At 40.6% G+C, this 26875-nt stretch overlaps 1 protein-coding gene across 6 annotated transcripts in view; it reads right to left on the bottom strand.

Annotated features, from left to right (window-relative positions):
* Positions 1 to 14641, bottom strand: part of Cnot4 (CCR4-NOT transcription complex subunit 4) — a 101890-nt gene extending 87249 nt beyond the window's left edge. For all 6 annotated transcript variants that reach the window (XM_032906763.1, XM_032906765.1, XM_032906764.1 and 3 more), the window contains exon 1: positions 14415 to 14641. The gene's annotated coding sequence lies outside the window, so the exon portion shown is untranslated. The remainder of the gene's footprint in view (positions 1 to 14414) is intronic.
* Between the last annotated feature and the right edge of the window lie 12234 nt (positions 14642 to 26875).

Genomic DNA, 26875 nt, shown 5'->3' with positions numbered 1-26875 from the left:
GCCAGTCTAGTCTTCATAGTCAGTCCCAGGACAGCCAGGGCTACTGGAGGGTCTCAAAGGAAAAAAAAAAAAAGGAAGGAAGGAATAAAGAAAAGAAGGAAGGAAGGAGGGAGAGAGGGAGGGAGAGAAGATCTGCTCTGTGAATAACACTAAAGACAATGCAAATGTATTAGAAACTGGGGTAGGGGCTGGAGAGATGGCTCAGTGGTTAAGAGCACTGACTGCTCTTCCAGAGGTCCTGAGTTCAATTCCCAGCAACCACATGGTGGCTCACAACCATCTATAAATAAAGTAAATAAATTTAAAAAAAGAAAGAAAGAAACTGGGGTAAAACATTTGCAAACTACTTTTTTGTGTGATTCAGGGTCTTATTCTGTAGCCTAGGCTGATCTGGAACTACACAGCCCAGGCTGGCCTCAAATTTGAAACTTTTTTTTTTTTTTTTTTTTTGCCTCAGTCTCCTGAGTACTAGGATTATAGATGTAAGTACCACAGACAGCTTGCAAACTAAATTTTTTTGTTATCTACAATATACAAAGAATGTTCAAAACTCAAGAGGAAAAAGTCAATCTAATTGAAAAACAGGCTAAAAACAATTCATAAAAGGTCAGTATATACAGAAAAATGCCCCTGGGTTTGTGGGACATGTCTATAATCCTAGCAGTCCAGAGGTAAGAGGATTGTGAATTCAAGGCCAGTCTGATTGAGAACCCAGACTCCCAAACAAAACAAACAAAATATTTCAGTATCGTTAGCTCTCAGAGATCTCAAACCACAGTAAAATATAATTACATACCTACCAGCATGACTACAGTAAGAATGCTGATGAAATGTCTTAGTGTCTTGTCCTATTACTGTGATAAAATACCCTGACAAAAATAATTTAAGGGAGACAGGGTTTGTTTAATCTGTTTAATATACAACCCCTTATGGTGGTAGTCAAGACAGCAAGAGTTTGACCAGCAAGTCACACTTTGTCTGCTCCTGGCGAAAGGAGGAATGCAGACATGCTGCTCCCTTTCTCTACAGTCCAGGATCCCAGCCAGGGAATGAATGGCACCACCACCCAAACAAAGTAGGTGGCTCTATCCACCTCAATCAAACCATTCCCGAAGGCCCTGCTCCCAGATGATCCTAGAGTCTATTAAATTAACAATTAACACTAACCTCAAACACAACAAAGAAACCCACAGGTGGAGAGATAATCTACAAAATAAAGTATTTGTGAACTATAAAACTGTCAAAGACTTAGTATGTAAAATATATAAGGAACTTAAGACAAAAAAAAGACTTAAAATCAGCAAGCGACATGAAAAATAATACCATTAACCACAGAGTTGGGTGCATTGCTTAGATGCTAGTGTTTGCCCAGCATGCAATCCCTTAACATCACCATATGAAACCAGGTCTGTTGGTGTGTGCATATAATTTCAGCACTCAAGAGGAAGTAGAATGATCACAACTTTAACTACATATCAAGTTCCAAGCAAGCCTGGGATATGGGTAACCATGTCACCATCAATCATCATGATCATCAACAACGACAATACAAACTAGGCATGTAATTAACAGATGTCCCAGCAATTTTACTTTTGGACATACATCCTAAAATGAAAACTTAAGTTCATGTAAAAACTTGACATGAATGCTCATAAAAACTTTTCTAGTAAAACCTAAACACAGAAAACAATCCAACTGTCCCTTAACACTGTTGCACAGTTACACAGTGGTTCATCTTTACCACAATATACTAATCAGTAATTAAAAGAGAAAAAAGACTGATCGATGTGATATGTGGGCTGAAAAGTTATTCCTATGGATTAATCAAAATCTAGGTAAGCAGAGCCAGCAGAAATTAAGCCTAGCTTTAAATTTTAAGAATTCCCAACACACAGGGGCCGGAGAAATAGCTCAGAGGTTAAGAGCACTGACTGCTCTTCCAGAGGTCTTGAGTTCAATTCCCGGCAACCACATGGTGGCCCACAACCATCTGTAATGGGATCCGATGTCCTCTTCTGGTGTCTCTGAAGACAGCCACAATGCACTCATATAAATAAAATGAAAAAATAAATATATAAAAAGAAAAAAGAATACACACACACACACAATAAAAAGTACTGAAGTCCAGAAAATAACAAGATCTTTGTTTCCACCTATCAAACTTATCCTCCCATTGAGCATCTAAGAATATGAAATTTTATCATCTCCCCATCTTCTTCCTTCCTCAAATCTATATTATTTATAGCTATAAGGGTTTGGAAGTTTTGGGGGCACAGGTATCTTCTTTTACCCTAATAGTTTCTGTAAAACTATTTCTTCTCAACTCTAATCATTTACAGAACATTCATATTTCCCAATGTGTACTGTTGTCCTTTTAAGTGGTTAAGAACAAATATTGTTCTAGAATATTTGATCTCAGAAGTCAGCATCCTTGGTTCTAGTATTAAGGCATGAAAATATTGAACTCTGAAAATTTTAATCTTAAATTTCTTTATCAAAATTCTTCCAGGTATAGCTGGAGAGATGGCTCTGCTCTTACCATGCTATCTGCAGAGGACCTGAGTTCAGTTCTCAGTACCTACATTGGTCAGCTCTTGACCATCTGCACCTAACTCCAGCTCCAGCACCCTCTTCCTAGCCTCCACAGGCACCTACACACTAAATAAACAAATGTTTTTTAAGAGTAAAGCTGGGCAGTGGTGGCACATGCCTTTAATCCCAGCACTCAGGAGGAAGAGGAAGGTGGACCTATGAGTTCAAGGCCACCCTGGTCAACAGACAGTCAGGACTTCCATGATAGTCAGGACTACATACACGCACATACACACAAACCCTGTCTAACAGTCAGGGCTACACACATGCACACACACACAAACCCTGTCTAGCAAAGCAAACAAAATTACAGGCTAATTGAATACGATATTCAACTACTAAAAAATTATCTCAGAGTTGGAAAGATGGCTCAGCAGTTAAGAATACTAGGTGTTCTTCCAGAGGAATGGGTTCAATTAACGGCACCTACATGGCAGCTCACAACCGTATGTAACTCCAGTCTCAGAAAATATGATTCCTCTTCTGGCAGCAGCATCCATACAATCCTCTAATATACATATAGGTAAATACCCATACATCATCATCTAAGACCCCTTATTTCCAGCACTGGGTAGGCAGAGGCAGATGGATCTCTGTGACTTCAGACTACCCTCATCTACATAGTGAGTTCTAAGCTGGATAATGTTCTATTCTAGTACTAGGCTAGATAATGAGAACCTTGCTTCAAAACAAAAACATAATAAAAATCATCTAAGTTAATCCTTTATCCCAAATACTTAAGAGCAGTATTTATTTTAGTATCATGACAAGGTTTTTATTTTTTTTTTGGACATTTTTTTTCTGTGTCTGTGTCTGTGTCTGTGTCTGTGTGTGTGTGTGTGTGTGTGTGTGTGTGTGTGTGTGTGTGTGTGAGAGAGAGAGAGAGAGGGAGAGAGAGAGAGAGAGAAAGAAAGAGAGAGCGCCCAGCAGTTCCAGGCAGTTGTAAACCATCTGATACAGGTACTAGGTACCTCTTGAAGAACAGGAAATGCTTTATCTGCTGAACCATCTCTCTCAAGCTCCACAACCCAAGTTTTTACATTTACTTTTTTCTTTCTTTTTTTGACACAAGGTCTCACTGTATAAATTTGGAACTCAGTATGTAAATCAGGCTGGTGTCAAACTTCTGACAATCCTCCTGCCTCTGCCTCTTGATGGCTGGATTACAATAATCATGACCTACCACTCATGGTTCTAGAATTCAATAATGCATAATAAAAAGCAGAGTCTAGGGCTGGGGTGTAGCTCACTGGCAGAACACATGATTGGTGCATATGAGGAATCCCCAATATCAGAATAAAAACAGAAAGGAACACAGTAATGATCCTTAAGAGTCTCTTGTTGCCTTAAAGTTATTAGCAAGAATAGTGATGCATGCCTGAGTCCTCACAGACAAATGTTTCCCCAGATCAACTTACCTATAACACCTATAGAAAAGTCACAGGGCTGCAAAGATGGTTAAGTGGCTAAGTGTACCTTCTGACTTTCAGAGGACCCAAGTTTGACTTTCACCATGCGCATGTCAGGTGTCTCATGACCATCTGTAACTTCAGCTCCATCCAATGCCCCCCAGAGCCTGTGCAGAACATCAACTTATATGGCATACATTCAGAAAAGCGCGCGCACACACACACACACACACGATTTTCCTTCACAAATTCAATCTTAAAGTACAAAATTAACACATTAAAATCCCCCTTTAAAAAAATCCCCAAAGGCAAATGGTGTTTATATTTAACAACCATGACCAAATAGATAAAAGTTTTTTAAAAGTTCAGCTAGCCATGGTAGCACACACGTGCCCATAATCCCAGCAGGATGGAAACTGAAGCAGCATGTCTAAAGCCAGCCTGGGCTATACAGCAAGACCCTGTCACAAAAAGCAAAACGGAATCAATGACAAATTATTAGCTCGACACATTACAAAAGTAAAGGAGCTTTAGGGGTAGGAGATGTGTCAAACAGGTTACAGGCTGCATGTCCCTCGGATGCCTAGAGAAAATGTATTTTAGAGTTCAGACTTTGGAGAGATTCTAGAGAATGTATGTAACATAATGACACAGGTCAAAAACTGAGACTAGTATACAACTATAAAGATGAAATGCCTTTGTATTTCATATAGACCTTAAACATACAGACATGATATTGTAAGAAAAGCTTCTGGTTCCAGTGTACCTGCCTTTGCCTATGCTCTGTAATGTGAGGGCAGTGGAACTTTCCACTATGGCTATCAGGGAGTATTTTGTAAATTGAAGTTAATGATGATCAATTTGTATTTCTCAACAATGTGCTACATTACATCTTGGTTTCTATCATTATTAAAATTATACAAGTGCTACAACAGTCATGGTGTTAAGATAGATCCAAACATTTATAACACAAGAAAGAAAATGACTGGTAAAAATAAGTGTAAATTTAAAATTCTAAGCACCTTGGGCTTCAGAGAGTTCCAGCCTTAACTGTGAGAATCTTTAAGATCTACAAGTTAAATTCAGCATAAGAATAATTAATAATTAGATATTAAAAACAAGAAATAAAAGTAAACGTATTTAATACTCATCTACCATTTACCAAGCTAAAAGAACATACATAAATACTTTAAAACACAAAGTGAGAGAGCTGGAGAGATGGCTCAGCGATTAAGAGTATTGACTGGCCTTGCCAAGGTCTTGGGTTTGATTCCCAGCACCCGCACAACAGAGCACACCTACCTGGAACTCCTGTTTCAGGGGATCTGATAACCTATTCTGACCTCCCCAGGGACCAGGCACACATATGGCAAACATACATGTAAAGCAAAACATTCACACAACAAAATAAAGATATAAAATACATAAATAAACGCAAAATGAGCTGGGCATGGTGACACACACCTTAATCCCAATACTGGGGGTTGGGGGTGGAGGCAGGAGGACCAGAAGTTCTACTACAAAATAACTTTTCCAGGGCTGGCAAGATGGCTCAGTAGATAAAGGTATTTGCCACCAAACCTGATGACCTGAGTTTGACCCCTGGAATCCAAATGGTAGAAGAAAAGACCTGATTCCCAAAGCTGTTCTCTGAAACCCACATGCACCCCATGGAATCCATATGCTCACCCAAGTACACAGTAAATAAAGTGTTTTTTAGAAGGATCAAAGTGACTTTCAGGCTAGCCTGAGTTCGTAAGATACTACCTCCAGAGAGGAAGACGATGCAGAGGGTTTGGGGATGTAGTTCAACAGTACAGCACTTGCTAGCATCAGCAAAGCAAGGGAGAAAGAGGAGAGCGGAGGGGAGGGGAGAAAACTTTAAAATGTGAAAAATTCTTTCACAAAATGAAGTGTGCTGTCTAGAAAGTCACAGTATTTGAGGTTGGCTTAATGAGGGTCAAAAATTGAATAAAAGAATACCTTCAAGAGTGTCTCCGAACAGCAACCACATACACCACCACCACCAAAAAAAAAAAAATGTTTAACCAGAGTTTTAAAAAGTCTGTATGGGGGTTGGGGATTTAGCTCAGGGGTAGAGGGCTTGCCTAGAAAGCGCAAGGCCCTGGGTTCGGCCCCAGCCCCGGAAAAAAAAAAAAAAAAAAAAAAAAAGGTCTGCGTGCACTGGCCTGTGCCTGTGTTCATGATATGTGCATGTACATACAGAAGCCATAGATGGACATCAGGCATCTTCTTCAGTCACTCCCTAACTCACCCAACTAAGACATGGTTTCTCACTGAACTTGGAGCTCAAGGATTAGGCAAATCCAGGGACGCTCCTTTCTCAGCCACTCAGAGCTGGGTCAAGATGCCCAACATGCTCAGCTCTTTTGTTTGTTTGTTGTTTCATCTAGGTGCTGAAGATCCTAAGTAAAGTCCTAATGATTACACAGCAAGCACTTCACCAATTGAGCCACCTCCCCAGCCTCCAACATTACGTTTGTAAAATGAAGCATAGCAAAGTAAATCAAAGAATAAATTTTCATTTCACATGTCTTTTTCTAATATGTTATCCTGTTGACCTTAAGATTCTATTCATCCTTAATGGAAGTTGGAGCCTTCAATATTTAATGCCCTTATTCATCAGAATTTTCTGCATTCTTCTGCTTCATCAAGCCATCACTGAACCTTAAAGATACCCAATAATATTTCTTGAGTATAATTATCCAAATATAAGCATATTATATCTTATCTGTACTAATAAACACATAGAAGCAGAGGACATAAAGTTTTCCACTGTAGTGAGCAACTGTAACCTCAGCACTGTAGGAAGGACAGGTGGAAGGACCATTGGAAGGTCTGCATTGGAAGGTCATTTGCAGCTCTTAGGGACAGGAAAAACAGTTTACTTTTTTAATGTTTCTTTGTTTTCCTCACCATTAACCAGTGAATGAATAACTAAAATCATTCTTAAAAACTGAATTCTTTTTTTTAGATTTTTTGAGTAATCATATATCACCTCCCTTCTGAAACCCTGCTTCTATATTAACCACAACTACACTGCCCTATAACCACGTCTAGTGCACACTAGCCTAGGTAACATGAGACCCTATATACTATATACTATATATAGTATATACTTTTATATACTATAAAAGACAAGCACAATACGATTCCTTAGTCTTCTGCTGTAAGCACAGTGCCACTCTGAGACTTAGGGAGCTGAAGAGGAAAGACTCGGACTCAGCTGTTTACTGCCCTTGCAGACCTAAACTCAGCTCCTGACACCTACATCAGGACATGACCACCTGTAACTCCAGCTCTAAGAATTCCAACTCCCCGTCTGGCCTCCAGAGGCACCTATATACACTTAGCACATATACATACACACATATATACATAAGATTTTTATTTAAAAAAAAGACTTAATTTACCACCAAACCCTGCAGAATTTCCACCTCAATGCTTTAATATTCCTCAGAATAGCTTTTCAACTGGCCTTTAATATTTCAAACAAAACTCAGCTGTTAACCCCAAATTATTCATCACAGTACTGAAAGAAGAATTAATCTTTCTAAAAAATACCACCATGTAACTCCTGACCTACCAATTTTGTTTTAGGGGGGGATACTTCTTAACTGTTTCACACATTGAATTCAACCTTCTAAATATGTACTTTATAAACCAACTCTACTAATATAATCTGCTACAATTCCCTCAGATTAACACTTTTCTCCCAGAAAAACCAGACTTCTTACATCCTCTCACAACATGCTCATCCCCATCCCCAAGTGACTACTCATGATCGTCTATCCCCAACATGAAGTGTGTGGAACGCTCCTCTGAGATGCTCTGAGGACACACGCTTCATATTCTTTATCTATATCCCACTTTCTCACCTACAACTCTGATGTGAAGTACACTGACTGGAGTTTATGTATTATAGACATTATTTGAACACTGCTCTGGGCAGTGCTGGTTATACTATTATAAAGTATTCTTGTCAAGATAAACACAAACTGTCACTTTCCAGCATGTGGGTCTATAATATGCACTCAGCTATTTGAAAAGCCAACTGCATGATCCTGATTAAAATTCAGAGTATTTTATTATGTCTAAAGAGTTCTAGTACAAAAGAAAATAATGTGATGGCGAGGATTAGATTCAAAGTGGTGCAGAGCAGAAAGCAGCACGAAGAATGGTAAAGTGAGTGGGGTAGAGGTGAAACCAAACTGCTATGAGCTGATAGTCTTTTGAGGCTCAGTGACAGCTACTACATCATAATCCATAGCTACTTTGTATCTGAAGAAAATGTTCACAAAGTTTCAATTTTTAAAAAGGACTTGGGCTTGGACTACAGCTGACTTGTAGAATGTTTTCCTAGTACATAACCACTGAATTCAAATCCCAGTTCCCTATCCCCCACTAAAAAAAGAAGCTTAATGTTGTCTTAACTTCATTTTAAATATATATAAAACACCTTGCAATACCTTTTTTCAGGGGTTACTGCTGTTGTGGATCCTGGTGCACTGAAATAGGTCTGGGGCAAACAAAATGTTTGGTTTGGTTTTTTGAAACAGGGTCTCACTATTAAGGCTCAAATACTGGCACTACAGGTCTGTAGTACATGGCTAGCTACAACTAGGAGAGCGAGAGAGCAAGAGTGAAAGCTACATTTTCCTGATTCATGGTTGAAGATGGGAGAGCCTGACCAAACTGAGTAATGCTACTCTTAGGCAGGTGGGCCTGAGTTATTTAAGAAAGGAAGCTTAAGGGGTTGGGGATTTAGTTCAGTGGTAGAGCGCTTGCCTAGCAAGCGCAAGGCCCTGGGTTCGGTCCCCAGCTCTGAAAAAAAGAAAAAAAAAAAAAAAAAAAGAAGCTTAAGAAATCCAAGAGGGGCTGGAGAGATGGCTCAGTGGTTAAGAGCACTGACTGCTCTTCCAGAGGTCCTGAGTTCAGTTCCCAGCAACCACATGGTGGCTCACAGCCATCTGTATAATGAGATCCAATGCCCTCTTCTAGAGTGTCTGAAGACAGCTACAGTGTATTCACATGCATAAAATAAATCTTAAAAAAAAAAAAAAATCAGAAAAATGTCATACATAAAATATGGAAAGCAGAAATTTTTTTTAAGTTTTTTTTTTTTAAAGTGGAGAAAAAACTGCTATAACCAAGGCTCACTAAATAAGTTTAAATAACTTAAGTCAGCAACGTCCGCTCAGTAAACTCACAGTCTAAAGACACCTGATGCCCTACAGGGAATGAATGAAACAGGTTACTAAATTATCACATCTTATGGAGAGAAGAAAAACCCTGCTCACAAATGTCTAGATATGTGGCTTAGACAAGGTGTCTGTTACTATTAGGGAATATCATATCCTTTGGATATAGCTACCATTCAAATTCTGTCACTGCTTTGTCTATACCACAGTTTGCTAATTCCTTCAACAAACAGTAACACAAACCTATGGTTTTTAAGTAATGGGTTTTTTAATTCAATTACATTGGGTTTTTGAAGTTTGGTTTTGAGCTTTTCCCCCTTCAACTTTGTTTTTTTGTTTGTTTGTTTTGTTTTGTTTAAGACAGGGTCTCACTGTTTAGTCCTGGCTGTCCTGGAACTTGCTGGTCTATAGACCAGGCTGACCTTAAACTCAGAGACCTATCCTGCTTCTGTCTCTCAAATGCTGAGACTAAAGGTATATGCCATTATGCCTGGTATTTATTTAACCATTGTTTTTACATAATGTTTTACACATTGTTATGCACACAAGCCAATTTGGTCATTTTGATTTCTAATTCTATTCCATAATTGCTTAAAAGATGAGAAATTTTTAGTGACCATAACAAACAAAAAGTTTTGAACAGATATATAACACATATGCTATGCAAATAGCAAGGCTTACCCAAGTAAAGTAAGTAAAGCTTGAAACAGGAGGATCTTCCTACAGAACAGCTTAATCATGAAAAAGCCATCCTCACGAACAGACTGGGACAAAAAGGAAAAACATCTCAGACTGCCCTATACTTATACATCTTTACTTTGGGTTTTCCTCTTCCCATAAAAGAAAATCTAAATTACAATGATGCAGCTAAGTGGTAATATACTTGCTTCATATGCACAGGCCTGAAATACGTTTCTTTTTTTCTCCCTCCCTCTCTCCCTGAAATATGTTTCTTAGCATAGAAAGACTTAACCAAACTAAACCATAAGGGACCAAAAAAACAGTGCTAAAATTATCCATAAACAACTTTAGGGAGGAACAAAGACAAAACAAACAAACCCAACAAACTTAAAGAACCCGGATGGGAAAGGATGGTTTATATAGCATTTATTTTACAAGTTTGGGGACCAGGGTTCTGTCCTCAAAACTCACTGGACATGGTGTGCAATTGCAGTCTAAGTCCTGACTAGGCAAAGGCAGGAGGGATCCTGAAGGTTAGTGGAGAGCCAGAATAGCCTAATTGGTTAGTCTAGAGCCTACCTCCTAAAGTTGACACCTGAAGTTGTTCTCTGGCCTACCCACACATGAATCTGTATGACTACACAAATGCAGAACCTACTAGGAAACTACATTTGGAAAAGCTGGCATTTACTTCACAATCTTTCAACTAAAGAAGTCTACAAAATGAGATTAAAAATTATTTTGAAATAAACTGTGTAAACACCTACAACCTGATCACGGTAGTGGCTTATAACCATAATTAGTAAACTTTCAACTTCTGAGAAACAAAGATACATTAAATCTTTGTTACCAGATTTCATGCAACTATTTCTTTCCAAGAATGGATATTTGTAGACTTTCCCTAATAACTCTGAGGGAACATAAAGTTTATAAAATGTTAGAATGTGTTACCAAGTTTTATCTGATACATGCTATTCCAGTGGGATGAAAACCATTTACAAGTTCCATTTAGATTAAAAAATTCCTTTGGGGAATGTATGTAGTACATTCTAGTTATACTGTTTCTAGAACAGCAAAAACCTCTATAACCTATTTCCCTACTGTTTTGGTTTCAAAAACCAACTTAGATCACTATACTTTCTTCACAAAAAGTCAAGGTGATATTATAGGTAATGACAGAACTATATGAATTTCCAGCAGAAACTAAAGCTTTCTCAAATTTACCCTATCTCACATGGTCTACAAAAACAATAACAAAGTTGAATCAAGAATTACTTGTAGTCACATTAAAAAAAACAAAACATTAAAGTGAAAAGTGCTGCCTCGTTTTTAAAACAGGGAGTAGGAAGGAAGACAAAGAAAAGCTTCTAAATCCAAACTACTTAAATGAATTGTTTTTCATTCTCTTAAGACACAAAATCCATTTTACAGAAACACTCTCCTGAAAGCCACTGTTTAACATGCAGGAAGCTCCATGGTCTTGCCTAGTACCACACAAATAAATAAGTAAAATTCTCCTAATGCTAGGAGCTCACCCTTTGGCAATGGCCTCTGTCTTTTACAAACTAATGAGTTATCCAGTACTGGTTACTTGGTGGTTCACTCTGTAATTCCAGCCTAAGGAAGCTGAAGCAGGATGACTGCCCTGTGCTTGAAGACAACTTTCACAGTCAGTTCCAGGATGGCCTGTGCTAGTTAAGACCACAAAAACAAAGTAATGGGTTACAAGCTATCTCTAGTATTTCCATCTAGAAGTAAGTTGACAAGTGTCACAAAACACTTTTATTTTGTTATTTGCTGTTTGATTATATCTCTCATCCTAATCAAATTAAAGGTTTGTTGATGCAAGTTTCAGAAAAATTATATGGTAAACCAACTTTAAGTGACTCATGTTTAAAATCCTTATACAAACAATCTATTCATTTGAAGACTTCAACTACTTGATTAGCAGAAAGAATTCCAAAGTATCAGAGAAAACCATTAAGCATGAAGCCTCCATGTTGAATATGTTAAATATAAAAACTACACAGAAATATTTATAAATTTCAGCATATTTCCTCCTGTCAATATGTCAAAGAACTTTTTACATCTTCTCTATGCTAGAAGAAAAGGAGGAGAAATTACTTAAGATATTTAGTGAGCCAAATAGTTTTGCAAAAGAAAAGATGTATTAAAAAAAAAAATCATTCACCTCCTTCTATCAGACAAACAGTATTTTCCTTAGAACATACTGCTTACAATTCAGCCGAGTGTGACTGCCAAGAGTATCTAGACAAGATTGTTCAAAGTGGCAAGCTTTTCCACCAGCATCTACTTAATACTTGGAGTTAAAGGCAAGTTATGGATAAGCTAAATGAAAAGTATTATTTTCTCTTTAACCTCAAAGTATAGCTAAAAACAAGGTATGCTTATTTAAAATGCTTCCAATTTTCAGAAGAATAGGGATTTATTCAGTTTTGCCAAATAGAGACTTAAGTGGCTGAAATAAAGAGCTCTGGCCACAAGTGAAAAGATGAAGAGTCAGGTGGATGTCTCAAAGTTCAAGGCCAGCTTAATCTACATTGCTGGTCAGACAGAGCTAACATAAAGACCCTGTCTAACAAAAGAAAGAAAGAAAGAAAGAAAAAGAGGAGGAGAAAACAAGAGGAAGAAGGAGAAGCTTTATGAGCAGCTTTTCTAATATTAGTTCACATTTTTAAAGACTTTTTCATAGTAACTTAATGCAACATCAAATCTAAGAATATTCAAGCTTTACAGGTGAAATATGTAAAACTTACAATAACTCAGTAATGTGCAAAAGTGACTAGAGGAACTGCATTTGTATTTACACTTAGCTGTAAATATTTTCCCCCAAATAAGGGACATAGTGTATCATGAGAATGTCACTGTGCCTTTAAATATTTTTACATATATATTAAGAACACAGTGTCTTATGTTCAATGTGTTTATGCTGTTCTGGTAATTCTTTATGTCACTGTGGTGTGTTACAGCAAAGGCTCTAACTTCTGGTTAAGCAAACTAGTACATTTCAATTCTGTTCACTGTACTGTAGAGACCATAAGCCACTCTTTGCTCTTCTAGTTCTGACTACAGGTAATAACAGCTAAGTACCACAGAAAGCGTGCATATGCACAGCTTTGTCACTTTTCTCAGCCCCCTTCTTTTCTATGGAAAAAAAAAAGGAATTTAAGTTTACCCCAAAATATCAACTTCTCTTTTACATACATTCCCAATGTGTTTTTCCATACAATTTATTCTGATAATTCCTATCCTAGAAACGTCAAAAGAGAGAATTTCACGGATCAAAAGAAAGGGGAAATAAATGTTATCAATTATCATAACATCAATATAACGGGGCCAATAATTGATACAAAAGGAATCTGTAATCTGCATACAGTCAAAATACCACTTGTATTTGCATGTGATGTTCACGGATGAATTCTGTGTGTGTGCCAGGTTCACCTGGTTTTGAAATGCTAAGCTGATCTTTATGGGTATAATCAGAGCCAACATCAAGTGTCCTGAGGAAAGGCAATTCAGGAGAGCGCTGAGTGGCATGGAGAAGGTCGGAAATTAAGAAGACAGCGAACGAGCAACGAAAAGATCACAAAACTCAAAACATTCATTTCCTGAGTAGCCTGAAGAAAGATCTTTTCTCTTAACGTTAATAGTCTCCTACTCACTTCATTCACTTCCTAACTTCCTTTACTTTTCAAGGAACAACAAGGGGCATCATCTCCTCTTTTCTGGGAATGTGTACTCAAAGAATCTGCATAGGAAAGAGGGAAGGAGCCGACAATTCTCAAGTAGGTTGAGAAACAGGTGGATTACACGGAGCAACGGAGCAGTAACATGATTTAGATACTCACGAGGTGGCTTTAAGATGACAGATGTGGTTAAAGGAGACTTGCACGTCGGAATCAACTTGGGTCTGGCAGACAGACTGGGGACTGATTTGCAAGCACCAGAGGGGGGCACAGGCTAGAAACAGAGCGGCCTCAGTGGAGGGGACGGGGCAAAAAAGGGCAAAAAAACCCAAGCACCAAGCAGGACGGGTGGACAGTGAGTAGCAGCACCCGTCAGAGTGGAAGGCTATTGCTTGGGAGACCGGAGGCAGTAGGAAAGGACGTCAGAGGGGAAAGGGGGCTGGGGAAACAGGAGGACCAAGACCTAAGGATACTGTTGCCAGAAAAATGCGGGGAAAAACTGGCGATGAGAAGCCCTCTTGGGTCCTCAATTGAAGAAATTCTCCAAGGAGAGCCGGCGCTCGTCGCCGCGCTGCCTCCAGCCGGGCTGCCTTTTCCTGGTGGTAACTGCTGTGGCGTAGAGGGGAGAGGGAGGAAGAGGAGGAGGAGGTAGCCAGAGGAGGAGGAGGATGAAGACGAGGCGGGCGGGGGTGGGGGGGTGGGGAGAAAGGGGGGTGCGGCCTGCACAGTCCCAGCGAAGCCTCCGCTCTCTCGTAGCCGGTCAGCGCCGGGTTTCCCCTAAGCCCAGCCCCGCAGACACTCACCCGCCTGCCTTGCCTCGCTTTTCTCTTAGCCGACTCCACGCGTTGCCGAGTCCTCACAGGAGACCAATGAACGAGAGTCGGCGAAAAAACTCTTCAGAACCGGGCCTGACTGCTTCAGTGAGTCCGACCTTTACGGCTGAGAGAGAGACTCTCAGCTTTCGGTGGGTTCCACGGCTAGACGGGCCACCATCTTACATTAGGGTAAGACTCCTCCGGCCTCCGGTGCGCAGGCGCATGCCGATCCGGCTGGGAGGGGCGGGGGAGGGGCGGGACAAGCGGCAGGCGGGCGAGTGGGAGGTTGCGGCGGACTGGTCCGCTGCACCCTGGGAGTTGTAGTCCTCCGATAGTAACCGCCCCGGGGCAGGCCGGGAATTGAAGTCATCACTAGAGAAGGCGCTCGGGAGCTCGTTCCTCACGTGGCTACTGGAGCGCCGGCTTTCTTCTTGTTTTGCTTCCTCCTCTGCCCGCGTGTGTGGCTACTGTGTCATGTGGTCGGCGGTTTTCAGTAATGTTAGCTGAAATGTAGGAAACCAAAATTCTACGAAACTTAACTGATTCGGAGAAAGCAAGGACCTGTCTTTTCTGCCACGCCTTCTGTAGATAGGTATCTGACGGGGGCGGTGTGGCGGTAGAATCAGGTTGAGCATTGCAAGAGCGCGGGATTTGATCTAGAGTGAGGCTTTGATACTTTTGGGAAAGTGAATGTTAATTCGTTTCCCGGTCTTGGCGCGCCCTGACACCAGTACGGTTGAGCTCATCCTCCTTACGGTAAAATCACTAGTGAAGAAATACCTGAATTGCCTTGTGCACATTTCTCAAGAGAACGGGTGCAGTCAGAGTAACATGCGTTGCTGGTGATGTGAAAAGAATGTGGACTTAACTGCACACTCTTGTTGGCTACGAGTTCAGCCTGCACAAATGTGTGGGTCAGGTTCGCAAACTGCGCAAATAAACACGTCTCAAAGGACATAATGCAACCGCAGCCGGTTCGAGCACCGAGAAACCTTAAATAACAAAATCAGTTTACTGGACTTCCCGGGTTGCCTCCTAGAACTCTGGTGTGAGTGGCGCTTCTGAAGCGGTCGTTCTGCTTAGTGCCTGTATTCCTATTCATATAAGTACTGAGCTCCTTGGTACCCAGTTCTTTACCATTTGCCGGGAAAATATAACAGAGAGCAAAACACAAATCTGTCACCATTCTAGGGTGTGTGCACGTACTGGGGTTTGGAGAAGTGAAAGGACTCAAGTTTTCAAGTCCAGGGTTAAAATACATAGGATGGGACTGTGGCTTGCAGCACAGTGGTAGAGCGCTAGTCTGGCACACTTGAGGTCTGAATGCAAAAGGCTGGAGGGGAGGACTTAAAATAGGAAAGGGAAAAAGTAGGGAAAGAAATTGAAGTTTTAAAATCTCAGTCTCGCTGGACATAGTGGCATAGGCCAGTACTCTGGAGGTAGCAGCTGGTGGATCTTTTTGAGTTCAAGGCCAGCTTAGTCTACAAACACTGGGGGGGGGGGGGACAAAAAAATTAAAAAAAGCCAGACCGGTTTCTTTGGTATCGAAGAGAAAAGAAAGAGGTTATAGGGGAGGTGGGGGAGTGAACGGGGATAAAAATGACCCAAATTTATTTTATACACGTATGAAATTGCTAAAGAATATTTAAAAAATATAAAAAGAAGCACACATTTGGACATAGTATTATGAGACTTTGTCTCAAAGTAAAAAAGTTAAGGGCTAGAGAGATTTCCCGGCAACCACATGGTAGCTCACAACCATCTGTAAATGGGATCTGATGCCCTCTTCTGGTGTGTCTGAAGAAAGGGATGTGTACTCACATATATAAACTAAATAAAAAATTTATTTTTTTTTTAAGTGAAAAAAGTTAAAGCCTGGGACATAACTAAATGGTAAAGTACCTGCTTGGTACAAAACCCTGAGTTCAATTCCAAAAGATAAATTTAAAAAAAATATATACAGTAAAGTCTATATTTCCATAAACATGATTGTCCCAAAAATATAATACAATCATCATTTTTTTAGCATTTGGAACAAAATCTTCATGTATGTGAAAGTTAAAATACTAACTGATTCAGGTGTTTTTCGGTCTCTCTCTCTGGTGGACAACACCCGTCTACCCTTAGTTACACCATTAAATTATTTCCTAATGTGCTCATTATTTGTCAGAACTAAAAACACAAAACAACTTTGTGTTCATGTGTAAAGCAAGTTAGACTTTGGATAATTAGATGTAAGTTGTATTCGTATAATCATACACAGATGTTTTCCTTTGACAGTCATGAGGGACATAAAGTGGTAATTCAAATAAAATCATTTAGAATAGTTCTCCCATTTTTGCAGGAAGGGTAGCACCCTGGGTTCCTATACTATGAGTGCCCAACACTAGAAAACAATGCCACTTTTGTTGTTGTTTGGGGTTTTTGTTTCGTTTTGTTTTTGAGACAGGATTTCTCTGTGTAGCTCTGGCTATTCTGGAACTCACTCTGTGGACCACGCTGGCCTTGAACTCAGAGATCTGCCTGCTTCTGCTTCCAAAGTGACGGGATTAAAAGCATGCGGCACCACTGCCAGGCACAATATCACTTATACATTCATTGATGGAGATTGACAGAAAAGGACAGCTCAGCTACTAAACTAACAATATTCACTACCCTTTCAGGCCAGTCCTTTTATTACATTAATAACCAATCTTTACATCTTAGTATATGCATACATATATACTTATATTAATGTGTGTATACATATACACTTGTCAATGTAACAATTCTTTAAAAATGTTGGAATGTCTCTTTTTTAATTTGATTTTTTAAGACAGAGTTTCTCTGTATAGCCCTGGCTGTCCTGGAACTCAGTTTGTAGATTACGCTGACCTCTAGCTCCACCAACCTCTGCCTCCCACACTCAACTCAGAAATATTTATTTTTCATTTATTTTGATTTTTTTTTTTTTTTTTACCTCTGTGTACCTGTGTAGTTCTGTGTGTGAGTATGTGCATGTGACTGCCACTGCCAGAGGAGGCCTGACCTGTCAGGTGCCCCTGGAATTGGAATGACAATCAGGTGTGATCAGCCCAATGAGGGTGCTGGGAATTGAACCCAAGCGCTTTGGAAGAATAGTATGTGTCCTTCACTACTGAGCCAACGCTCCAACCCCAGGAATATGTCTGTAAAATTACAGAAAAAAAAAAACCACAGGATTCATACACATCAAATATGTAGAGTTAGTTAAATAAAGGGCTGTATTTGGAAGAGGTGGGAAGCAAGACATAACTTCATAAATTGCTTCATTGATTTATGGTTATGTATATCAACCAGTTTTATACATTTTCATAAATAGATATTCTGCTGTGTTGCAAACGGATTGAAGAGAAACAAGAATGAACTTGGAACAACTAAGTAAAAGAGTATTTTAGTCATCCAGATGGTTACTCTGATTGTGGTGGCAGCGAAGACGGATGAAAGGTAATAAATCCAAGATACATTCTTAGAGATTGAAATGACAAGACTGAGTGATAAAGTGGAAATGAAGAGGGGGTTAGGGATTTAGCTCAGTGGTAGAGCGCTTGCCTAGCAAGCGCAAGGCCCTGGGTTCAGTCCCCAGCTCCGAAAAAAAAAAAAAAAAAAAAAAAGTGGAAATGAAGGCGTTCTCCTGAATGAGTCCCGTTTTTCTGGATTGAATGGCCTTGCAGATGGGGGCTCCTCTGGTTTCAAAGAAGAAGAGGAAGGCGATGACGATTGAAATATCCTGTATGAAATGGAAGATGAGAACTTAGTGTGAAAGTCCGCACGACTTCAGAAGAGTAGTGACTGCCCACTTGAACCTGGTAAACTTTTATTTTTAATGATTTATTGTATGTGTATGTGGTCATGTTTATAAGTGGTGATGTGCACTTTTGCAAATTACTCAGATAAGAATATTTTAAATAAATCATAATTTCAAATCATATTCTTGGGACATAATTTCAGATACGAACCTGACTACATACAAAGACATGATTGCTCTGCAGTCATGGCTGTAGCTCAGTGGTGATGATCACTTAGTATTCACAATTCTCCAGATTTGATCCCTAGTCCTGGGAGAAAAATCTGATTACTTCAATATTACTAAATTCTAGTGTCACACTATTTGTGAATCCTTATTTTCCCCAGACCCTACTAACGGTGGGTCTTACTGTTATTTGATAATTTTTGTATTAATCATTTAGAGAGTATTTGAGTATTGAATGTTAGGTGTAGATGTTGGTATGCAAAGTTATTTTAAGATTTGAGAGAGAGAGAGGGAGAGAGAGAGAGAACAAATAAAATAACTATAAAATGATTAGTTTATTATCAAAAGTATTAGGAAGGAGAAAGAATATAGGATAGGGTAAAAGCCCCTGGACTGGCTGATGTGAAACAGGAGAGCTGCTCTGAAGACATGACGTAACCTGAAATCTAAAGCATTAGAAACAATGGTCCCATTTTTTTTTTTTAAATTACCCATGCCAAGACCTTAATGAAGGGATATCCTTAGCATATTCCAGGGATTCAAAGTCAACCAATCAAATCAGTGCAGAGACAAACAGGAAAGAAGTCATATAAGGTTCAGACTTGGATAAAGTTTAGATCTATTTCCAAAGGCACAGGGACAATTGAACAATACACACACACACACACACACACACACACACACACACACACACACACACCATGTGGAGGATGGATCTGAGATGGTTAGCCACTGTTCAAGTAGAGAGACTAGTTAGGAAGTTACTACAGAAGTACAATATGGTGCTACCGTGTGATCCAGGACAGGACTAGGGACCTGAAGTGACACATTTGTTTTGGATACAGAATTTGGGTGATCACCTATAAGAATCGCAATAGTTAGGGTAAATGATCTTGTGGGGAAGCGTATTACGTGTGTGTGTGTGTGTGTGTGTGTGTGTGCACAAGTGTGGGTGTTGAGGCTAGACTAGGGTGAAAGTTGATTTTCTTCTTCTATCATGGATTCCAATGATCAAACCCTGGTCATCAAGCTTGGGCAGCAAGCATTTTTGTCCACCAGGCCATCTCACCTACCCTAAAAATATTTTTTTTAATATTTTATAGATTAAGAGTACTTGATGCTCTTGTAGAGGACCTGGGTTTGGTTCCCAGCACCCACACAGTGGATCACGACTATTCTTAATTACAGTTCTAGGGAACCTAACTCCCTCTTCTGACCTCTGCAGGCACCAGTTACGTGTATAATGCACAGACAGACAGACAGACAGACAGACAGGCAAAACACACACACACAAGGCCTAATTTTAACTTATTAGATGGAGGAGGTGGTGATGCAGGCCTTGAGGCAGGCATATTTCTGTGAGTTTGAGACCAGCCTAATCTACATACGGGGAGCTCCAAGCCAGCTATAGCTATACAATGAGACGCTGTCTGAAAATAAGTAACATTTTGTGTATATGTGTGTGTATGTGGGTGCCCATGGATGCCAGAAGAAGGTGTCAGATTCCCTGGAGCTAGAGTGCAACTGTGAGTCACCCCACTTGGGCACTAAGAACCAACACCAATCCTCTGCTAGAACATTAAACCCCGGGTTCAAATCCCAGCACTCCATAAAAGGAGCGTGATGGTCCCAACACTCTGGAGAGGGAGTCAAGATAATTAGACACTCAAAGCTGATCTAAACTATGTAGTGAGCTTGAGGCCAACCTGAGATACGTAAGACCCAGTTACAAATTAATGAATATGACTAACAAACAAAATGTTGAGCTACAAAAACATACACTCCAATCTTTAATTTACAAAATGCTGGTTACTTCTCTCCCCCAACCCAGCCCTTTGCCTATAAAAATCTTATCAAAATAGGGAGCTGCACTGAAGCTATAGCTTCCCAATTTAGTTTTTTAAGAGGAAATTCAAATTGCACATTAATAAATATCCTACAGCTAAACAGTTCCGCCCCATGTGTAAGTGTGTGTGTGTATGTGTGTATGTGTGTGTATGTGTGTGTGTGTGTGTGTAAGAGTGTGTATATATCTAGTGTCTATGAGTTTTACACAGGTATGTCAGGGACCTTAATGACAACATTAGTTGTGATAACAAAGCAGTGGGAATGGCCCACATGTTAATAAAATAATGGAGGAGTAAATTGTAGAAGTTTAATACAATTTAATACTATATATAAAAAACAGTAAGCTACAACTTCACAGTCAAGAATAACCTTCAAGCAGACATGGTAGTGTATACCTCTAATCCTAGCATTTGGAAGACAGGAGCTCAGGGTCATCCTAAACTTCACAGTCAATTCTAAGTCAGCCTGAGTTCCATGACATTCTATATCAAAAAACAAAAACAAACCAAACAAAAACAAACAGACAGACAGAAAAGGAACAACCAGGTATAGAGTACAAGCCTTTAATCATAGCAGCACTAAGAAGGTGGAGGCAGACAGAGTTCTGTGAGTTTGAGTCCAGCCTGGACTACTTAGTGAGTTCCAGGACAGCCAGAAATGTATAGTGAGACCCTTTCTTGGAAAAAAAACAAACAAACAAAGAAACAAATGAGGAGGAGATGAAGGAACGGCTCAGAGGTTAAGAGCATTGTTTGCTCATCCAGAGTTCTTCAGTTCAATTCCCATGGTGGCTCATAACTGTAACTGTGGTCCTGTGGAATCCAATGGCCTCTTCTTTTGTGCAGAATTACATGCAGATAAAACACCCATATACATAAAATATATAAATAACCTTTTAAAAAATTAAGAAGAGGGGCTAGAGAGATGGCTCAGCAGTTAAGAGCACTGACTGCTCTTCTAGAGGTCTTGAGTTCAAGTCCCAGCAGCCACATGGTGGCTCACAACCATCAAAGCCCTCTTCTGGTGTGTCTGAAGACAGTGACAGTGTCTTACATATATAAAAAAAATAAATCTTAAAGAAAAAAATAAAATAAAAGACAAAGAATATCAAAAGCAAACTAAGAGAGTCAGTCACAGCTATTGAGATGGCTCAGCAAGTCAGAGTGTTTGCCTCACAAGCCAGACATGTTGAGTTCATTTCTGGGACCCATATAGAGATAGAAAGAGAGGACAGATGTCACAAAATTGTCTTCTGACTTTCATGGGATTGCCATAGCGTGTATACCCACATGTGATATATATACACACACACATGCAGTAATAATAAATGAAATTTTAATAAAGAAATTCCACAAGTGAATAGCTAATAGCATGAAACATTTTATATGAAGTTCATATGAAACAGTTTATATGAAGCACACAGAACTAAATGTTGTGTAAAGAGTTAAGTTTACACAGAAAAATAAATGTTACAAAATATAAGATAGTGGTTACTCCAGTTGGGAGGTAAAAGAATGTGACTTTGGGAGGGAGTTAAGATTTTCTGAAGAAGTAGTGCTGTCTTGTCTGCTAATCTGTTATAGACACATGGATGTCCATGTTACCATTTTTTATGAGATGTGAATACAGTTTGAAGGGCAGGGAGGTGGTTTGGTGCATAAAGTGCTTGTCACAAGATCACAAGATAGGCAGAGATCCCAGGAGCTTGCTGCCCAATAAACATACTCAAATAAGTAAGATCCAGGTTCAGAAAGAGACCCTCCCTCAAAAAGAAAGGTAAAGAGTCTTAGAGAGAGTCTAGTATCCGTTTCTAGCCTTTACATATATGCATACATGGAGGGACAGGCATGTACACAATACATTCACTGCACACACACAGATACATTTTGAACTGGCCTTTATATATGTAGGGTAATGTATGTCACCAATGAAAATAACAATAATATTCTGAGATGCATTCATAAGAAATTGAGTTGGTATGCCTGTATTTTGTTTGGAAAGATACCAGTTCTGAGCAATTTTGCCAGCTACTTAAAAGATTTTTCAAGCCAGAAGGTGGTACATGCCTCTGATCCCAACACTCAGGAGATTACAGCAGAAGGATCACTGCTAGTTTGAGGTCAGCCTGGCTATATAATGAGTCCCAAGCTAGCCTGGGTTACAGAGTAAGACCCTTCTAAAAAAAAATAATAATCAAACAAAACGTTTAACCTGGAGGAGTAAACGTACAGGCGTAGATGCGGTCAGTTCTTCCTACCTGCGGGTGCACGAGATCAAGTGTACAGAAAATGGACTGCAGTTTTTCTTTGGTGGTGTCAGAGACTGGACACATCCTTGAGCATACCAGGCTGCACACACTCCTGCTCTCTTGCTGAACCATTTCAAGTCCATGTAGAGAACACGAAGGAGAAAGTACCTAGGGAATCATGTAGCCATGAGACCTCCCTGGTTAAAGAAATGACCCTTAGAAAAGTTTCCAGAACTCATATACCAAGCATAGCTTCTTTTATTTTATTTTTCTATAAAGCCAACTTCTTGAGAGGCTGCTTCTGTGGTTAAGCCACAAAAGTGCTGTGATACAAACTATCCAACCCTGTTCTTCGCCTACAATAATAGTCACTTGCTCTTTGCTATGCCTCAGACTTCTGGTCTTTGGGGCCATGAACCAGTGGTCTGAGCTGGGTCCATCTGGGTGGTTGTGCTTCAAGCTGCTGTAACCAACCACCCTGGAAGAAATGAAGATTTTTTTTTTTTTAATGTGAGAAGGTATTTTGCCTACACGTGTGTCTGTGCAACACTTGTGATCAGGTCCTTAAGAAGAGCAGCCAGTGTTCATAACCACTGAGAGCCGTCTCTACAACCTCAGGGATGAGGATATTCCAGAGACACCTTTTGTGCTTCCTTTTAATTATAAGAATCTTGAAGTAGCAGACCTTAAAAAAAAGGGGGGGGGGCTGGAGAGATGGCTCAGTGGTTAAGAGCACTGACTGCTCTTCTACAGGTCCTTAGTTCAAATCCCAGCAACCACATGGTGGCTCACAACCATCTGTAATGGAATCTGATGCCCTCTTCTGGTGTGTCTGAAGACAGCTACAGTGTGCTCATATATAATAAATAAATCTTTTTTAAAAAATGGCGTCTCGGGGTTGGGGATTTAGCTCAGTGGTAGAGCACTTCCCTAGCAAGTGCAAGGCCCTGGGTTCGGTCCCCAGCTCCGAAAAAAAGAAAAAAGAAAAAAAAATGGCGTCTCATACTGAGAGAAAGGAAAGGATGGAGCCCTAGTGTCACCCAGAGATGGGAGCTTGTTTCTCGGGAATAGATTTCACAACATGCCAACACCATCTAAGACCAATTTATGAGGGAATCTGGAGCCAAAATAATGTGGTAGGCGGGACCACACCTTGAGTAGGACTGCTTGGTTATTTGTCTTCTATTTACCCCTAAACCTCATCTTAGGGCCCAGAAGACCGACTGGACCTCCCTGTTCTTCTCAATGTGACTCCATCGAATAATCTTCACACTGTGTGTTGTTTTGGTTTGTTGGCTTGGCTTTCATTTCATTTTTGTTGTTTTTGTTGTTTTGTTTTGTATTTTCAGACAGGGTCTCTCTATTATGTAGCTCTGGTTGTCCTGGAGCTCACTCTGGACCAGACTGTCCTAGAACACACAGAGATCTACCTGCCTACCACTACCACACCAGGCCCACTGTTGTGGGTTTTTGGGAGTGGGGCACACAGGGAGTTTGTTTGTTTGTTTCTATTTCGTGCGCATCTGTCTCCATGCATGTCTGTGTGAGGGTGTCAGATCCTCTGGAACTGGAGTTACAGACAATTGTGAGCTGCCACGTAGGTGCTGGGAATTGAACCCTGGTCCTCTGGAACCACTGAGGCATCTCTCCAGCCCTCCACTGTAGTGTTTAATTGGTCTGTCGAGGAAAGTTGTCCAAACCCAGGTTGTTAGGGCTGGTTGTCCCGGACCAGGCCGGGCTTCGCCATCAGCCACATCTCTTTCATGTTTGAAGAGGCTGTGTGTCTCTGAGGGAGGTTTTTCTGATGGCAGTGGCAGAATCGAACGAAAGGGAGCCTAGATATGAAAGCGCATGCCAAGGTTCTCCCTGTATCACATTTAGCAACAATTCAGCAACCACAGCATGTGACATGGACAAGCTCAACATCAAAAATGCTGTGAAGAAGAGTCTTTGCATGGAAACTGGAGGATCGACTAGTAGAGTTATACCACAGCAATGAGGGGAAGAACTAATATCAAGAGCCGTACACATTTGTCTCTGTCCACTCCACTTCCTCCGCCGTGGGGCTCAATAAAGATTTTTTTAATCTGTTCACTATAAACGACTAAAGAGAAGTTGGATAAATACTAGAAATATTTGCTAAAAAAAAAAAAAAAAAAAAGGAAGTCAAAAAATGTAGTGGGCTTTGAGCTGAGGAGTTGGAGTTTAAAGAGGTGACTTGAATCCGTTTCCCTCCAAAGGGCATTTGCTCTCCCTTAAAAGCCATCTGAAAGACAGCCCACCTTTGGCCAGAAGCCAGAGATAAACAGTCCTGACTGCCAAAGACAAAGGGTACTCTTCTCACTGGATGTGGTAAAAGATCACAGCTTTTGCCAATCTAAGAGGAATAGCTGAAAAACAGAGTGACTCTAAAGACACCTGACCCTAAGGGGACAGACATCGATTCCACACAGGCTGCAGCTGGAGTTTCTGACCTTCACTGGAAAATTGAAATGGGCCACTTTTGAAAGTAGGGGAAGGGATTCAATTCCAATTAATTCAATTAAGCAATCACAGCACCCTCTAACTGTTAGAAGGTGTCTTAGTAACTCCCTCCCCCAAGACAGGGTCTCTCTGTGTAGCTGTGTTCCTGGCTGACCTGAAACTCTGTAGACCGGGCTGACCTCATGCCTCCTAAATAAATGCTGGGTTGAAGGTGTGAGCCACCACCGCCCTCAGGCTTTTTCCTTTGTTTAGTTTTTTTTTTTTTTTTTTCTGGTTGTTTTTTTTCTTTTGTTGTTGTAATTGTTGTTTTTGAGACAGGGTTTCTCTGTGTCACCTTGACTGTCCAGGAACTCACCCTGTAGACTAGGCTTGCCTCAAATTCAGAGATCCACCTGCCTCTGCATCCTGAGTGCTGGGATTTATGATGTGCACCACCACACCCAGATTCTTAGTAACTTTCTATTGTTATGATAAGATGCCATGACCCAGGCAACTTGTAAAAGAAAGATTTTCAGGTAGGATGACCCACATTTACAGACTAGAGTTTCTGATGTCCACGTGACGCCACCCCTTATAACTGACCCAGCCCAGGGTGGGAGCCGCTGGCCCGAGTCCCTTGGATCTGAGCTCAGTGGCGTCTTCCAGGCTCCTGACCCTCGCCAACCAGCAGGACCTGGTTCCCTGGTCTTCTCTGCTCCCCTGCTCCCCACTAATCTCTGCGGCATCTGTGGACTCCGGGGGACAAGACTCGGGTCGGCCTAGTGCAGCAAGCTCCTGATCTTCGCCTGCGGGACCCAGGAGCACAATGGGCTTTGCGGACACTCGCTGGCTGCCTATACCTGAAGGAAGGGTGAGGTCTGAAGGCCGCCCAGGGGCCCCATCCTCTCACCTAGATGTAGGCTAACCTCAGGACCCAGACTAAGGTGGAGCTTCTACAAGTGACTGAAATGTCATGATCATCTCATTGTCTAACAAGCCCTTTGTCCTCTGTGCTGGGAAGGGCTTAGCTGCTACTCAAACTGACAAGTTGGACGGCTTTTTACTGCCTTGTTGCCAGCTATCTGAGTGTGAGAGGCCAAAAGCGGTGGGTGCTGGCTGTCCCACATCAGCGTCAGCTAGGCATGGTGGGTGGTAGCCCAGACTGAACCAGAGCCTCACTTGAACATGAGTATCAGCCAATGTAATAAAAGCCTACCTTGCCTAAAGTGTATCTGTTTTATGCTTACAATGGCTTGGAATGGAAGTGCATGGTTTCCTGCTTCTAATAAAATCCTTTAAAAGCAAAAAAAAAAAAAAAAAAAAAAAAAAAAAGAAGACAGAAAGAAAGATTTTATTTGGGCTTACAGTTTCAGAGGGTTAGAGTCTATGACAACCATGGGGAGAGCACAGCAGTAAGGAGGCAGTAGCTGAAAGCTTGTGTCTTAATCCACAAGCATGATTCCGAGAGCACTAACTGGGAATAGCACATCTTTGAAACCTTAAAACCCACCCCTAGTAACACATCTCCAACAGGGCCACACCTCCTAATCCTTCTTGAACAATTCCAGTGAAGAGGAACCAAGTATTCAAATATATAAGCTAATGAGGACATTCTCATTCAAACTACCACAGATGGAAACACAAATTTTCTGGAGGAAACTTACTGTCTTAGTTAGGGTCTTACTGCTGTGAACAGACACCATGACCAATGTAAGTTTTATAGAGGATAACATTTAAACAGGGCTGCCTTATAGGTTCAGAGGTTCAGTCCATTATGAAGGTGAGAGCATGGCAGCATTGCAGAGTCCAGGCAGGCATGGTTCAGGAGTAGCTGAGTTCTACATCTTCACCCAAAGGAAGCCAGGAACGGACTGAGCATCCCTAGGCAGCTAGGAGGAG

The sequence above is a fragment of the Rattus rattus genome, chromosome 6 (assembly GCF_011064425.1).
Source record: "Rattus rattus isolate New Zealand chromosome 6, Rrattus_CSIRO_v1, whole genome shotgun sequence".
Classification (NCBI taxonomy): Eukaryota; Metazoa; Chordata; class Mammalia; order Rodentia; family Muridae; genus Rattus; species Rattus rattus.
Note: the sequence above shows the minus strand (reverse complement) of the source record. Positions and strands in the feature narration are given on the sequence as shown.